At 36.0% G+C, this 16,131-nt stretch overlaps 1 pseudogene; it reads left to right on the forward strand.

The window, feature by feature from the left end:
- The first annotated feature begins 7,600 nt into the window (after positions 1–7,600).
- LOC124093436 (fumarate hydratase, mitochondrial-like) lies at positions 7,601–9,282 on the forward strand (annotated as a pseudogene).
- Positions 9,283–16,131: the final 6,849 nt, after the last annotated feature.

A 16,131-nucleotide genomic window follows, 5' to 3' on the forward strand; every position in this document is an offset into this window, starting at 1 on the left:
ATCTAATTAGAATGTAGCACCTTGAATTAAGTCTAGGATGATGGATTCATAATCTCTACTTACACAGAACAAAACAAATCAGAAATAACAATTTCAATCTTTGTGCTTCATATAAGAAATTTCAAGGTGAACAGTGAAATCTTCAAATGAGATGGTCTAGTGGAGATTGGGTCAGACTTGTCCCTAAATCCCTTCTTCCCTCATACTATGACCTGTACAGACCAGAAATCTCATCTCCTATTAGTAACTAATTAATTACATACCATGTACACTGAACATTGTGAAAGTATAGAATATGTTTAAGCTATTCTCCTTGTCCATATGAAACTTGTATAATGTACATATATAGTATATATTAAAATTCCAACTCTGCAGTACATAATCATACAAGGTGACAGAAATCCGTGAGGGTCTGTCATCAAGGAAAGAAACAGGACTGAATTCTCTACCCCTGCACCCTAGTATCCACCTGATTTGTTTATATATCTATTCCCAAAGTCATGTTAAGCAGGTTTCTTCTACAGATATTGAGCAAAAAGGGTAAATTCAGTTGTTCCAATTCCATTAATAGTCAAGATTCAAGCTAAATCTAAATATTGGGTGGAAGAGACAAAAGAAAGCCAGCTGGTAGAGACAAAATCAATGAGCTATTTCTTGTTGAAGTGTCAATAAGAAGTAACACATGTCCACACCCAATCACAGTTTTTAGCCTATCCTAGAGGACATTATCATAAATAGAATGCATGAATCACTGCCCACTACATTAAAAACATAGGCTTGACTTACCACTTATAGGTGGTGTGTCTTCAACAAGGTATGAAACTTCTGTTTCTCTGTAAAATGGATATGTAACAAGTCTTGTAGTTGTCTACCTAATATCCACCACCTCTACCTTACTTGCTTACCAGTGGAACTTCATTTTGTTCCAGTTAGTCATTTACCCAACTAAAAACAACCCATTCCAGATATCTACGGTAACTATTTTATATAGTTCCAGATAGTAAAATATAGGCAGGATAAGTGTTTGAGAAGAACTTTTTTAAGGGACATGTTTGACTGATATGTCCCTTTTCAGCATCCCATCTTCCTACCAGGGCCATAGATATGAAACGGAATGTACAATAACTACCTTCTGATCAGGAGGTGATGATGAGGGGGAACAAAGACCTATACATTAAAAAATAGCAGAGAGAAAGATATAACTCTGGTATAGCAGACAGTATTGATGCTCTGTCCAAGTCTCCTTGGATTCATTTACACTAGATCCTTTGATGACATTTCTGTGAATACCACACATCTTCACCACCACCATCTTCTGTGTACTTTCAATATCTAGCATTTGCAGTTCTTCTCACAAGGACAGGCTTGATGGTATAAATGATGCTTTGCCCTCTTGCACAGAAAGACATGAGTGCCTGAGTTTATATTTCTCCCACCAACCTTACCAAGCATTCACTCAGAACTTCCCTCCTTGAGTTCATACTGAAGCTACTTCTTCTGGACTTTAGCATAAGATTATTTCCTTGCTTAAAGGCTACATAGATTGCCCTCTCTTGCCCTAATTTCCCTAGTTTTTCTTGAAAGCACTACCTTAGTAATAAATCACAAGTTCAAAAACCCTTAACACAGAATCTGTTCCTGGGAAACTTACCATAAAAAATAGGTCACATGTAACATTGTTGAGCTGCCATACTATTTTTGAAATACTAACTGCAGACTTTATGTTAAGAAAAAAAATAAACCCATGTCTGCTCAAGATAGTGCTGGGTTTTCTGTGGAATGAAGCTTAAAGTAAATTTCATCAATAGAAAAGATGATTTTGACACCTGATTCTTAGGACGCTAATAGAAACTACATTGCACATAGCAAATACTTAGTGAATGTTAGCTTAGAATCTAGGCAAACTTGATTGGTACTGAGAAAAATTTTTCTTAGGTACAATTAAAACTTTAAAAAGACATGCATGCCTCTACTTTGTTATCCTCTCAGTGTGGAGAGAATAAATCAGAATGGATGAGATCTGACAATTTATAACATATAAATCTCATAGGTATTTGACTATATTTCTTGACCTACAAATGTAACATATGTTTTCATATGTGTCATACTTTATTGAGCCTGCTTCAACAAAATACCATAAATTGAGTAACTTATAAACAACAGAAATTTATTTTTATCAGTCTAGCAGCTGAAAGTCTAAGATCTGCACTGGCATATTTAGTATCTGAAGAAGTCTTCACATGACCAAAGAGGTTAGCCACCCCTCTGGTTTCTTTCTTAAGAGGACTAATCACAATCATAAGGACCCTGCCTTCATGACCTAATCACTTCTTAGAGGTCTCACTGTCTAACACCATTACCTTGGGGGTTAGAATTTCAAAATAAGAATTTGCAGTGGGGAGACCAGAACATTGAGACCAAAGCAATATGTATCAAATATTAAATTATAAATATAAAACTACTAATAGTAAAAATGAAAAAATACCTATATTTCTTCAAAAGAGCACAGGATAAAAGTGCAAATATTCCATGATATGTGAATGGTAAATGGGATAACCAAAAACTTATGCAATAATTTATTAATACTACATGGGTCAGAAAAACAATTAGAAAAACCAAAAACTGGATCTTGGAAAAATCAATAAAATTTATAAACCTTTGGCCAGACTGACTATGAAAAAAATTACCATTATCAGTAATAAAAGAACTGACATCTGTAGTTGTAAAGGTTTTTGTTTTGTTTGAGTTTTTTGTGATAATGGAGATTGAACCCAGGACCTCACACATGCTAGGCAAACATTGTACCACTCAGCTATATCCCCAACCCATCTAAAAGTATTAAACATATAAAAATGGAACATTATAAATAATGCTACAACAATAAATTTGACAACTTTAATAAAAACAGACAAATTCATTGAAAGGCACAAACTACCAAGACTAACCCAAGAAGAAACAGACCAGTTTTGAGTGTCGTGTGTTCAACTATCTCATACTATTTAGGGCAGGAGTTCTGCCTTCACTAAAGGTGTAAACAGAAGAACAGATATCAGTGTACTATTGATTGGAGAGGAAGTAGTTAACAGGACATCAAGGAATCTCAGATTTTTTACCTTTTCCTCATTCCACATTGCCACACCTACTCGCTTCCACCCAGGACAGTCAGATCCCAGGGTTTTAGTTCCTCACACAATTATGGACTGTTAACTCTGTAGGCCAGATCTCTTTGCAGTCCAGTTGGACTTTCAATTGACTGTAGAACACCACCGCTTCGATTCATCAAGTTCAATACAACCTGAATCCAATGCATTCTTTTCTTTATCCCATCACCAGAGATACTCTATCTCTTTATCTGTGTATTACCAGTACCTAACTCAGTGGTCTGGCACTTTCAATATTTTTTTATTAAATATTTGAGGCAGTCAGTCAAACTACCAATGACTCTGGTTTGCTCCTTCCTGCTACTTGCTGTTCTGCTCCTCTAGTTCAGAGGTTCTCAAACATGAACATGCCTGAGAATCATCTGGAAAGCTTTTTCATATACAACTTTCTGGGCCCTAGCCACAGAGATTCTGATTTCAGAAATCACTGTCCTAGATCACACAACTGTATGGTCACTGATCACATGAACAGTGATTAGATTACTACTTTGAGTGTTCATTCCCTCTTGTAGCAAGTCATTGGGCACTCTGATATATACATCACGCTGAATTCTAACACCTATAGTAACCTCTCAACTAGCTTTCTTGTTCCTACTATCTGATCAACCTTACTGTTGATCTTAAACTTTCCTAGTCCTTCCTCATTATCTAGGCAGAAGGTCCAAAGTTGCTCACTGTTCATTCCTGGCAAATTGAGTCTAACATCTGAAAAGGCTAGAGTCCAAAGTGATGTCAACACTGTATAATGTGAAAGTTATCTAAGATAAAATACTCAGGGTCTGCTTAAAGAACATGGCATGATCAAAGCTTCCCTAACAAAATGAATCTAAAAAGAAAGATGACATTTTGTGGATTCAACTGCTAACCACTCTTAAGCAGGGCCATTCTAGAAACCACTGAACTAATAGATAAAAACAGCCATGAAATGTGGGTTACTTTTGTGTTTGACCACCTTATAAATGACAGCACATAATGGACAGCAAAGGATATGAACTTTGGTACTAGAGAGATCTGGGTTCTAATCTCAATTTCTGCAATCAGGGGATCTTGTAATGCTCTGAAAATGGGGCTATAAAATGGGGCTAATATATCACTTAGGGGTATTGAGATGATGGAATAAGGAAATGGTTGTAAGCACCTACCACAGTACCTGGCCTATTTTAAGATCAATCATATAAATCCTATTTCTCTCCTTCCACCTGCATTTATAATTTAATGTCCAATAGGTATTTTTATTTTTATTATTTTCCTCAAGGAAATATTCTCCAAAAGTCACAAGAAAACAAAAATTGCAAACTTTTGTGTTACATAGGCTCAAAGGGACTGGCAGATGTTCCTGCAAATCAGAACATTGCTGCTGAATGAATCCTCAAACAGATACATCTTATAAAGTTAAACTCAAACAAGAATTCTAAATATTTTCCTCCACTTTGATGTTGATAACATGATATGCTTTCCTTGTGCAATACTGGCTTTTGCATGCTGGCCTTTGCTTCTATTGAAAGAATGATCACTCTGTAACATTAAACAAACACTTTGGAATTTTGGAATGAACCTCAGCTGGAACAACATCAGTTTGGCTAAACAGTTTTTCCCTCAGTGAGCAGTATAAGTAATTATAGCAAAGAATTTTTTTATTTTTGCAAAGAATTTCAAGGAGAACAGTATAAACTCATTTAGTAATTCAGTTTCTTTCAAGTTCAATTTATTTAACAGAATTTTTCCTATTTTCCCCTGGAATTCTCACCAAGGCCCCACTATTAGAAATTAAAAAAAAAAAGTAAAGTACCTAATATTTGAAATTCTGCTATTTGGAACAACCATCTCTCCCCTAACATGAAAAGAGGACAGGAAAGGGATGGAAAAGTCATCTTCTTGAGGAATACTAAATTTGTAAAGAAACAATCATATTCCCTTCATCTCTTGGATACAAAAGTGAGCATAAAATTATAAAATCTGGATAAATTTTGGGAGTAATTCAGGGAAGGAGACTTATATTTAATGGCCTGGCAAGTGTTTTCTCTATTACAGGACCCATCCTGGTACTTCTGAGGCAGAAAAGGCACACTTAGGGAAAATGACAGGATAGTCACAATCATAGTTGAGATACGCCTCTGTCAGTATCTGACAGAGCAAACACGCCAAAAAAATCATTACAGATATAGATTTTTGACAACACTATCAACTAAATCAACCCAGTGGACATTTATAGAACACTTTGCCCACAATAGAGAAATATATATTATTTTCAGGGTACATAAAACATTCACCAAAAAGAAATAAAAAAGAATTCAAAATATCTTAAGTATGTTCTCTGAACATATTGGAATTGAATGAGAAATCAATAAGAGAAAACTATTTGGAAATTAAATGTAACACTTTTAAATAGCTCTCAAGTTAGAGAAGAAAACACAATAGAAATTGAAAAATATTTTATTTGAATGAAAATAAAATGAATCAAAATTAGTGGAACACAGCTAAAGCACTGTTTAGAGGAAAATTTATATTAAATAGTTATTTTAGAAAGATTTCTAATAGATGCTTTTAAATTTCCATCTTAACAACTAGCAAAAAATAAAACACAAAGAATAAAGCAAGAAGAATGGGAGATATAATGGGAGAAATTAGTGAAATAGAAAACAACAACAAAAAGAAGAGAAAGTAAAAACTTGCTCTTTAGTAGCTCATTAAAACGGATAAACCTGAGTCAGGTGATACCTAGAATCCTAACTACTTGGGAAGTAGAAGCAGGATGATCACAAGTTCAAAGCTAGCCTGAGTAATTAGTAAGATCCTATCTCAAAAATTTTTTTTGATTACAAAAAAGGGCTGGGCATATATTTCAGTAGCAGCTCTTGCCTAGCTAGCATACACAAGCCCATGGGTTCAAGCCCCAGGACCAAATGAACAAACAAAAAACAAATAAAACTGTCACCAAATGACCAAGAATACACAGGAACAAAATATCAGTATTAGGAATGAAAACATCACTAGAGATCCCCTAGGACAGGAGAATATCTTGAACATGTTTTGCCAATACATTAGATAGCTTAATTGAAATGGATAAATTTCTTTAAATAGCTTAATTACCAAATCTTACTCAAAGAGAAACAAATAACCTAAATTGTCATATGTCTATTAAAGAAATTATATTCATAGTTAAAATTTTGCCACAATGAAAACTCCAGTTCCAGATGGCTTCATTGATGAAATCTATCAAATAACTAAGGAAGAAATGATACAAATTTTATAAAAACTCTTCCAGAAAATAGAAGATGGGATAACACTTACCAATTTATTTTATGATGACAGCAATTCCCCAATAGCAAAAACAGACAAAGATTCTTCAAAACCATAAAATTTGCCAGGAAATATCCTTCTTGAACCTCAATTTGAAAAGTTTTAACAAAATATTAGTAAATTGAAACCAGCAACAGATAAAAAGAAATAAATTGCATCTTGAAGTGCAATTTATTTCACGTATGTGAAGTTGGCCCCATATTCAAATCCTTGCAATTCACCATATCAACAGAATAAAAAGGAAAAAGAATATAATCTCCATAAATAAACATAAAAAAATTTATAAAATTTAACATCGTTTCAGGATTAACCCTAACTCTCAGCAAACTAGAAATAGATGGGATCTTCCTCAATATAACAAAAATATCTACTCAAAACAGATTTAACCTCATCTTAAACTCTTAAATGCTGAATATGCTTCCCCAGGAACATTAACAAACATGTCTGTTCTCACCACTTTTATTTAAACATTATACTGGAGATATTAGCCAGTACAATTAGGTAAGAAAAATAAGTAAAATTCATATAGTTATAGAAAGAAGTAAAACTACTTTTGGTTTTTGGATGACGTGATGCTATTCATAGGAAGTTCCAAAGAATCAACCAAAAAAAATTGCTAAAATTTATAATTTTAACAAGATCACAAGATACAGGGGCAATATATAAAATTTCTCATATACTAGTAAAAACATTAAAAATTAAAATGTGGGGAAATGTCATATAAAATAGAATCAAACAAAATACTCAGGAATACATTTAACAAAATACAATAAAATTGTGAAGTATTTCTGAGAAAAAAAATTTAATATCTAAATAAATGAAAAGATACAGAACATGGATATATGAAACTCTGCTTCCTTGCACGATCTAGTGGCTTCCTGCTTCATCCAGCTGCTGTCTTAGCTCCTGTGGGTGATGTGGCTGTCCTCCCCCTTGGGCCCCTGAACATGGCTTGAATGGCAAGCCAAATTCCTTCTGAATTGAATATGACACTTTTGGTGAACTGAAGGTCCCAAATGATAAGTATTTTGGCACCCAGACATAAGATCTACAAAGAACTTTAAGATTGGAGGTATGAGAGAATGTATGCCAAGATTTTAACATATGAAAAGGGTTAATGAAATATATTACATATCCTAATGGAGCCCAACCAGAGTATGAAAAATAGTCAAGGCAGGATTGTAGGATAGGCTAGTAAGCCTAGAAGTAGCAGGCTTCATCCGACCCCAGTTATTAAAGCTTTTGACATCTTGAAGTGAGCGGCTGCTCAATTAAATCAGGATTATGGTTTGATCCAAAGCTTGCTAATGCAATAATGAAGGCAGCAGATGAGGTAGCTGAAGGCAAATTAAATGATCATTTTCCCCTTGCGGTATGACAGACTGGATCAGGAACCCATACAAATATGAATATAAATATAAATGTAAAGTTATTAGCAATACAGCAATTGAAATGTTAGGAGGTGAGCTTAGTGGCAAGAACCCTGTGCATCCCAATAACGATGATAATAAAAGCCAGAGCTCAATGATACTTTTCCCACAGTAATGCAAATTGTAGCTGCAGTAGAAGTTCATGAAGTACTGTTACCAGGACTGTAGAAGCTACATGATACTTTCAATGCAAAAATCCAAAGAGTTTGCACAGATCATTATATTTGGGTGTACTCATGCTCAGGATGTTCCACTTACTCTTAGGCAGGAATTTAGTGGTTATGTTCAACAGGTACAATATGCATAGTCAGAATAAAAGCTAGAATGTCAAGAATCTATGTCCAGCAACTGGAGGCACTGCTGTTGGCTCTGGTTTAAATACTAAAATAGCCTTGCAGAAAGGTTCCTGCAAAAGTGGCTGCACTCACAGGCTTACCTTTTGATACTGCTCCAAATAAATTTGAAGCCCTGGCTGCTCATGATGCTTTAGCGGAGCTCAGTGGAGCCATAAACACTACTGCATACACTCTGATGAAGATAGAAAATGATACTTGTTTTCTGGCTTCTGGTCCTCAGTCTGGCCTAGGAGAACTGATCTTGCCTGAAAATGAACCATGAAGCAGTATCATGCCAGACAAGGTGAACTCAGTGTGAAGCAATGACCATGTTTGTAGCCCAAATCATGGGGAATCATGTCACTGTTACTGTTGGAGACAGCAACGGACATTTTGAGACAAATTTTTTCAAACCAATGATGATTAAAAATGTATTACACTCAGCCAGGTGGCTGGGGGATCTTCAGTTTCCATCACAGAAAACTGTGTGATGGGGACTACATACACAAAAAAGATCAACCTTAAATGAAACTGCTATTGACTTAGCTATCTCACAGCAGAGCAGTTTGACGAGTGGGTAAAGCCTAAGGACATGCTGAATCCAAAGGGATTGAAATAAATTTATAATAAAAATAAACATGTAATTTTAAAAAAATACAGCATGTGTATGATAGGAGAATCAATATTGTTAAGATATCAGTTTCTGCCAAATTTATCTATGTTTAGTACTATCCCTATCAAAATCACAGCAGCATTTTTTAAATACAAAAATTGACAAGCTAATTCAAAATTTTATATTGAAATTCCAAGGACCTAGAAGAGTTCCCCCCAAAAAAATGTTTAAGGAGCATTAGAAATCTCACACTTCCTAATTTCAAGACTAGCTATAAAGCTACAGTTACCAAGACAATGTAAAATTGGCTTAAAGTATGACATACATATCAATGGAACACAAGAGAGATTATAGAAATAGACCCAACTATATATGGTTGATTTTTTTTTTCAAATTATGCTAACTTTATTTTTGTACTATGATAAAATCAAGTTGACTTATAAACCACATAATCATATTAATAAATCAGTAGAGAAAGAATGGTTCTTCAACAAAAAGTTCCTGAACAATGGAAGAAATGAAAGGAAAGGAGAGGAGAGGGGCGGAGAGAAGGGAGACGAGATGGGGAGAAAAAAATTTAACCTCTGCCCTTATGTCACTTTTTTTATAAAAATTAATTTGAAAAGACCCTTGATCTGAATGTAAGAGCTCAAACTATAAAACTTCTTGTCGCGACCCCTTGCCCGCAAGGAAGACGCAACTCAGGAATCTTCTTTCAGCAGTTTATTCAGGCCCTTGATATTTCTTCTTCTCCCTCTCGGATGCCCCTCCCAGCCTTAATAAAGCATCTCAAGCCCCAATGCGAAGCTGCCACGTGGAGCTTTCTCATAGGTTGGTGAAAAACCATGCGCCAACTCTCCCAAATAAGGAGTTGTTTGTCACAGACCACAGCGGAGCCAGCGCCATCTTGTAATGGCGACCATAGTCTGCAGAAACGGCAGAAGCGGCTCACCACAACTTCTCAAAGAAAACATAAGAGAAAAGACTAGATAACCTTAGGTTAGGAAAAGATTAATTAGAACAGAAAAAGTACCAACTATGAAAGAAAAAACTTTATGTTATAAAAATTAAAAACTTCTGTTCCTCAAAAAACACCAAGAAAATGAGAAAGTAAGCCTCAGACTAGATAAAGTATTGAGAAAACATCTACCTGGTAAAGGACTTGTATTCAGAATAACTAACAAAGAATTCTTACAACACAATAAGACAAATAACCCAATTTAAAAAAAGAGAGATAAAAGATTTGAACCAGTACTAAATAAAACATACAGATGATTAACAATTACAAGGAAAAATGATAATGTCATCAGTCATCAAGGAAATGCACATTAAATCCACAGTAACATACTAATATATATGATCATAATGAACAAAATTTAAAATACAGGCAATATCAAGAGCGCTGGTACGGATGAAGAGCAGCTGTAAGTCTACTACACTGTTAGAGGGAATGCAAATTGTTTAGTCACTTTGAAAACAGATTAGCAATTTCTTTTTTTTTCTTTCTTTCTTTCTTTTTTATACCAGAGATTTAACCAGGGGCACTTAACTACTGACCCACATCCCCAGGCCTTTTTTTTTTTCTGAGATAGGGTCTCACTAAGTTGCTGGGGTTGGATGTGAATTTGCAATCCTCCTGCCTCAATTTCCTGAGGCATTCACCACTACACTTGGCTACCAGTTCTCATAAAATAAAAAATACAACCCAGAAATTATACTCTTAAGCATTTACTCAAAATAAATTAAACATTTCCACATTAATACTGGTATGCAAAGACATAGTAACGTTATTGCTAATAACCTGAAACTGGAAACAACTAAAATGTCCATCGACTGGTGAATGATAAACAAAATGTGATGTATCAGCCCAACAGAATACTGCTCTGCAATTTAAAAGGAAAAAACAATTGTGAAAGTTGTTGACACCAAGATAAATCATTCTTGCCAGAATGAGACAAAATTAGAGCCAGGTATTAATGAAGAGAAAGAACTCATACCTGCCTACCTGAGAGAAGAAATTCTCAAGGACTTTCTAAAGACTGATAAGAAATTCCTTCTCAGTCTATACACACCCCATGCTTTGCATGCCTCACATTCACATATATTTCTGTAACAAATTGTATTTTAACCTTCTTTAAGACTACAGCAATTCAGATAATATGCTCTCAATAGAACATTTGTCCATCAATGTCATCTCGAACAATCAGCTGATGCCAACTCTTACTTTAAGTCTCTAAGACCAATGAATGTTATATCCAAGTTGCTTACACAAATTTCTTCCTAATAAAAAATAACAAAAATTAAATCCAATAAAAACTTACCCATGCCTCAACCTCTATAAATATATCTTACTGCTATAATTTGGATATGGTTTGAGTTTGCCCCCAAAATTTCATGTGTTGAAAGTTTGCTTTCTAATGTAGTAGTATTCAGAGTTGGTGGAACCTTTAGGAGGTAGGGCCTAGTGAAGATGCTTAGGTTATTGGGGGTATTACAGAATGGATTAATACCGGTCTTGTGGAATGAGTTAGTTCTCATGAGAGTGAGTTGCTATAAAAAGAGCAAAAATGGCCCTTCTCCACTCTCTGGCTTCCTGTCTCACCATATGACCTTCCATATGTATTCCCACCACTGTGTTTCCATGTACTATAAAGTCCTCACAACAGCCAAGCAGAAGCCAGAACCATGCTCTTAAACCTCTAAAACCAGCAGCTACATAAATAAACCTCTTTTCTTTACAAATTATTGAATCTTGAGTATTTTTTAATTAAAACAAAAGAAAACTAATTGATAGAAAATTAGTCCTGAGAATGAGTTTGTTGGTATAACTATACCGAAAAATGTGTAAGTGGCTTTGGAACTGGGTAACAGGAAAATGTTGAAAGATTTTGGAAGAGCAGGATAGAAATAACCTAAGTGCTTTAAGTGAAGCATTTCAGGCAATTCTGGTGAGGGCTCAGAAGGCAAGGGGATTAGGGAACTAGTCTCAGATGGAAATGAGGATCTTCTGGAAATTGGAGAAAAGGTCATCCTTGTTATGAAGTGGACAAGAACTTAATTAACTGTTTTGATGTCTTCCAGTCTTTATGAAAGGCTAAATTTAAGACTGATGGACAAGTTTATCTGATAGAAGAAATTTCTAAACAGCAAAGCATTCGGACTGCTACATGGCTGTTACTGGCTATTAGTGAGATTTACAATGAAACTTAAGAATAAAAGGAAACAGAGCAGATCTGTAAAAGCCACAGCCTGCCAATGTAAAGAGCAAACAAAGCATATTTGATATTTGAGAGATGGGTTGGTCAGTCGTGTTGTCTGTCATCCATGCCGTGTCCATTCCACCTGCCACCAAAATAACCGACAAGAACTACTTTGAGAAAGAATATTTATTTGGGGCTCACAGTTTCAGAGGTTCAGTCATAGCCTGATGACTCCATTGCTCTGGGCCTGAGTGGGTCAGAACATCATGGTGGAAGGGCAGAACAGATAAAAGCACACTGCTCGTGGCAACCAGGAAAGGGGAGAGAGAGAGTGGAGCGGGCAGGGACAAGATACAGTCCCCAAGGTTATAGTCACAGACACACCCATATCTACAGTTATCACCTAGTGGTACAATATTAATCCACCAAGTAGATTAATCCACTGATGGGGTTATAGCTCTCATAATCCAATATTTTCACTTCTGAATGCTGCTGCATTGCCTAACACATGAGCTTTGGGGGGAACATTCCTAGATGGAGGAGGGTGTGCCTGAGCAACTGCTTGCTAAAGACATCAGCATTGATGTTAACCATCAAGGCAATAGTAAATAGACCTCAAACACCTCAAAAACTTTTGGGCTGAGGACCCAAGATAGCAGGACAGAGGGAGGCAGCATTCTGAGTCGCTCCATGACCTGGGACTCAAGTACTGCTTCTCTGCGAGCAATATTCCTGCTCCTGTGTAGGAATCACGGCCACTGTGCCCACCCAGGGCTCCAGGCCTCATAGTGGGTCTCCAAACTACTGGCCCACACAGGACTATTGGGTACCCAAGAGGGCACCATCAATACCCATGCAGAACTTCCAGCCACCCACCCAAGCAGAAATCATCAATATCACTCCCATAGAGGACACCTGGCAGCTTCCCACATACAGGAACTCCCACCACCACTCCCATGTGGACCCCCATCTACCAACATGGGTAATCCCCTGGCTGCCACCATCTTGGGATGCTAGAGCAGCAGAGATAGTCCCCTTCGAGTGGTAGCCTACCTGCACCCAAGAACATCACACAGGCTTTGAAGTCAGCCAACAGACACACACTGCATAAGCTCATCTCTGAACTCATCCTCCAATGCCATCACTCAGCTCCCCCCACACAACCCAATAGCCCACCACTGAAAGCAGTCACCTCCATCTTGGGCCACGTTCATCACCATCTTCAGTGAGGGGCAACTCCCAGTTTTGGAACTCTGGCTGGCCAGGTGCCCAGTTTCTAACTCCCTTCCTCTCCCCAGCAGCTGCTACCCCTGCACACTGACACCCTGGTTAACTTCACCACCCTGAGGGTGGAAAGACCACCTAACAACAGATGACCCCACCTATTAAATGAGAAGGGAAGCAGGAAAGACACGATTGCCAACCAAAACAATCCTGTTTCTTCCTTCAAATTTTTTTTCTTTTTTTTCCCCCTCTCCCTCTCTATTTTCCCACCCTCACATCCCCAACATATATGAAACCAAGTATTTTGCATGAATTAGGATTTTGAGGACTAGGACATCTGAATAGTATATTACAGCTGTGTTGTATATACTTTTCTTCTTTTTCCCCACAAATTTCTACTATTTTTAACATTTTGTATTTTTCTCAATATATATGTGTATTTGTTTTATGTACTCTACTGTCTCCCCACTTACTTGTCTACCCAAAATTAATTCCTTTCCCTTTTCCTGCTACTAATCTTCCTCTTTACATTTCTCTTTCACACTTCCTAAGATATAACAACTCAATATCCTCACCTCCTACCTCCTACCTCCTCAGTATATCATCCTTCTCCTCACCCCAGGTTCTTTGTCCACCATCAGAAACTATAAGTTATAAACTCTTTTACAAACCTACTAAGTATATAATAGATAATAATTGAATTCACCATTTCTGTACATTGTGACCAAATTGTAATTATCTTAATAGCAAACATTTGGTTTTAGGGTATATAATGCTTATATTAGGGTCTAATAAAATTCTCTGTCACCTCAAAGGAGAGGTGACACTATAGGGGCACTATAAGCCTATAGGGTAAAGACACTAATGCCTCATATCCACAGTGCTAGAAGGGAAGACCCACAAACAGTATGAAAATACAAGAGAAGAAATTGCCCCAAACAAATCAAGATACCACATTATTAGACTCCACTGCAAGCATAGCAGAAGAAATTACAGAGAAGGAGTTCAGGATGTACATGATTAAGATGTTCTCTAAATTAGAGGATGATATAAGAGAGCAAATACAGACAGCAAAAGATCATTTCAACAAAGAATTACATAAACAAATACACGAGGCAAAAGATTACTTCAATAGTGAGATAGAGGTTCTAAAGAAAACAAAACAAACAAACAAACAAACAAACAAAAACCCCGAAATCCTTGAAATGAGAGAAAAAATAAACCAAATTAAAAGCTCAATTGAAAGCATCACCAACAGATTAGACCACTTGAAAGACAGAACCTCAGACAATGAATACAAAATATATAACTTGAAAAGAATGTAGACAACAAAGTAAAAATGGTAAGAAACCATGAGCAGAACATTCAAGAAATATGGGATAACACAAAAGACCAAATTTAAGAGTTATTAGAATAGAGGAGGGAACAGAGTTCCAAACCAAAGAAATGAGCAACTCATCAATGAAATAATATCAGAAAATCTTCCAAACATGAAGAATGAATTGGAAAAACCAAACTCAAGGGACTTTTTACAGGATGCCAAATGTGCAAAACCACAACAGATCCACATCAAGGTACATTATAATGAACATGTCTACCATATAGAATAAGGAGATAATTTTTAAAAGCCACAAGAGAAAGCAATCAGATTGCATATAGGGAGAAACCAATTAAATTCTGTGCAGACTTTTCAACCCAGATCCTGAAAGCTAGAAGATCCTGTAACAATATATATACACAGCTCTGAAAGAAAATGGGTGCCAACCAAGAATCTTATATCCAGAAAAAACTAAGCTTTAGATTTGATGATGAAATAAAAACCTTCCAAGATAAACAAAAGTTAAAAAAAATTACAACTAGAAAACCTGCACTACAGAACATCCTTGGCAAAATATTACATGAAGAGGAATTGAAAACCAACAATGAAAATCAGCAAAGGGAGGTATTACACTAAGTGAAAAACTAATCAAAGGAGAAATATAGTCAAGTGCCAAAAATAAACAAAAATGGCTGGGAATACAAATCTTGCCTCAATAATAACCTTGAATGTTAATAGCCTAAACATACCAATCAAAAGACATAGGCTAGAAGGTTGGATTTTTTAAAAAAGACCCAACAACACACTGCCTCCAAGAGACTCATCTCATAGAGAAAGACATCCACAGACTGAAGGTGAAAGGCTTGGAAAAATCATACTACTCACATGGACAGTGAAAGCAAGCAGGGGTTTCCATTCTCTTATCAAAAAAAGGAGATTCAAGCCAAAGTTAATCATAAGGGATAAAGAAGGATATTTCATACTGCTTAAGGGAACCATTCATCAACAAGACATAACAATAATAAATTTATATGCCCCAAACAATGGATTATCTACATTCATCAAACTCTTCTCAGGTTCAAGAGTCAAATAGACCACAACACAATAATTCTGGGTAACTTTAGCACACCTCTTTCACCACTGGATAGATTGTACAAAGAAACACTGAACAAAGAAACTATAGAACTCAATAATACAATCAATAACTTAGTATAACTGACATATATAAAATATTTCATCCTTCAATGAGAGAATACACTTTCAGCAGCACATGGATCCTTCTCTAAAATACAACATATATTATGCCACAAAGCAAATCTTAGCAAATATAGAAGAGTAGAGATACTATCACATCATAATGGAATGAAATTAGAAATCAAGAATAAAATAAAAAATAAAAGCCACTCCAATACCTGGAGTCTAAATAATATGCAACTGAGTGAACAATGGGTTACTAAAACATCAAGGAGGAGATAAAAAAATTCTTAGAGGTGAATGAGAACAAGGATACAATATATCAAAATCTTTGGGACATTATGAAGGCAGTACTA

The sequence above is a fragment of the Marmota monax genome, unplaced genomic scaffold (genome assembly GCF_021218885.2).
Source record: "Marmota monax isolate L192 unplaced genomic scaffold, Marmota_monax_Labrador192_F-V1.1 WCK01_AAM20220418_F8-fsc00124, whole genome shotgun sequence".
Lineage (NCBI taxonomy): Eukaryota > Metazoa > Chordata > Mammalia > Rodentia > Sciuridae > Marmota > Marmota monax.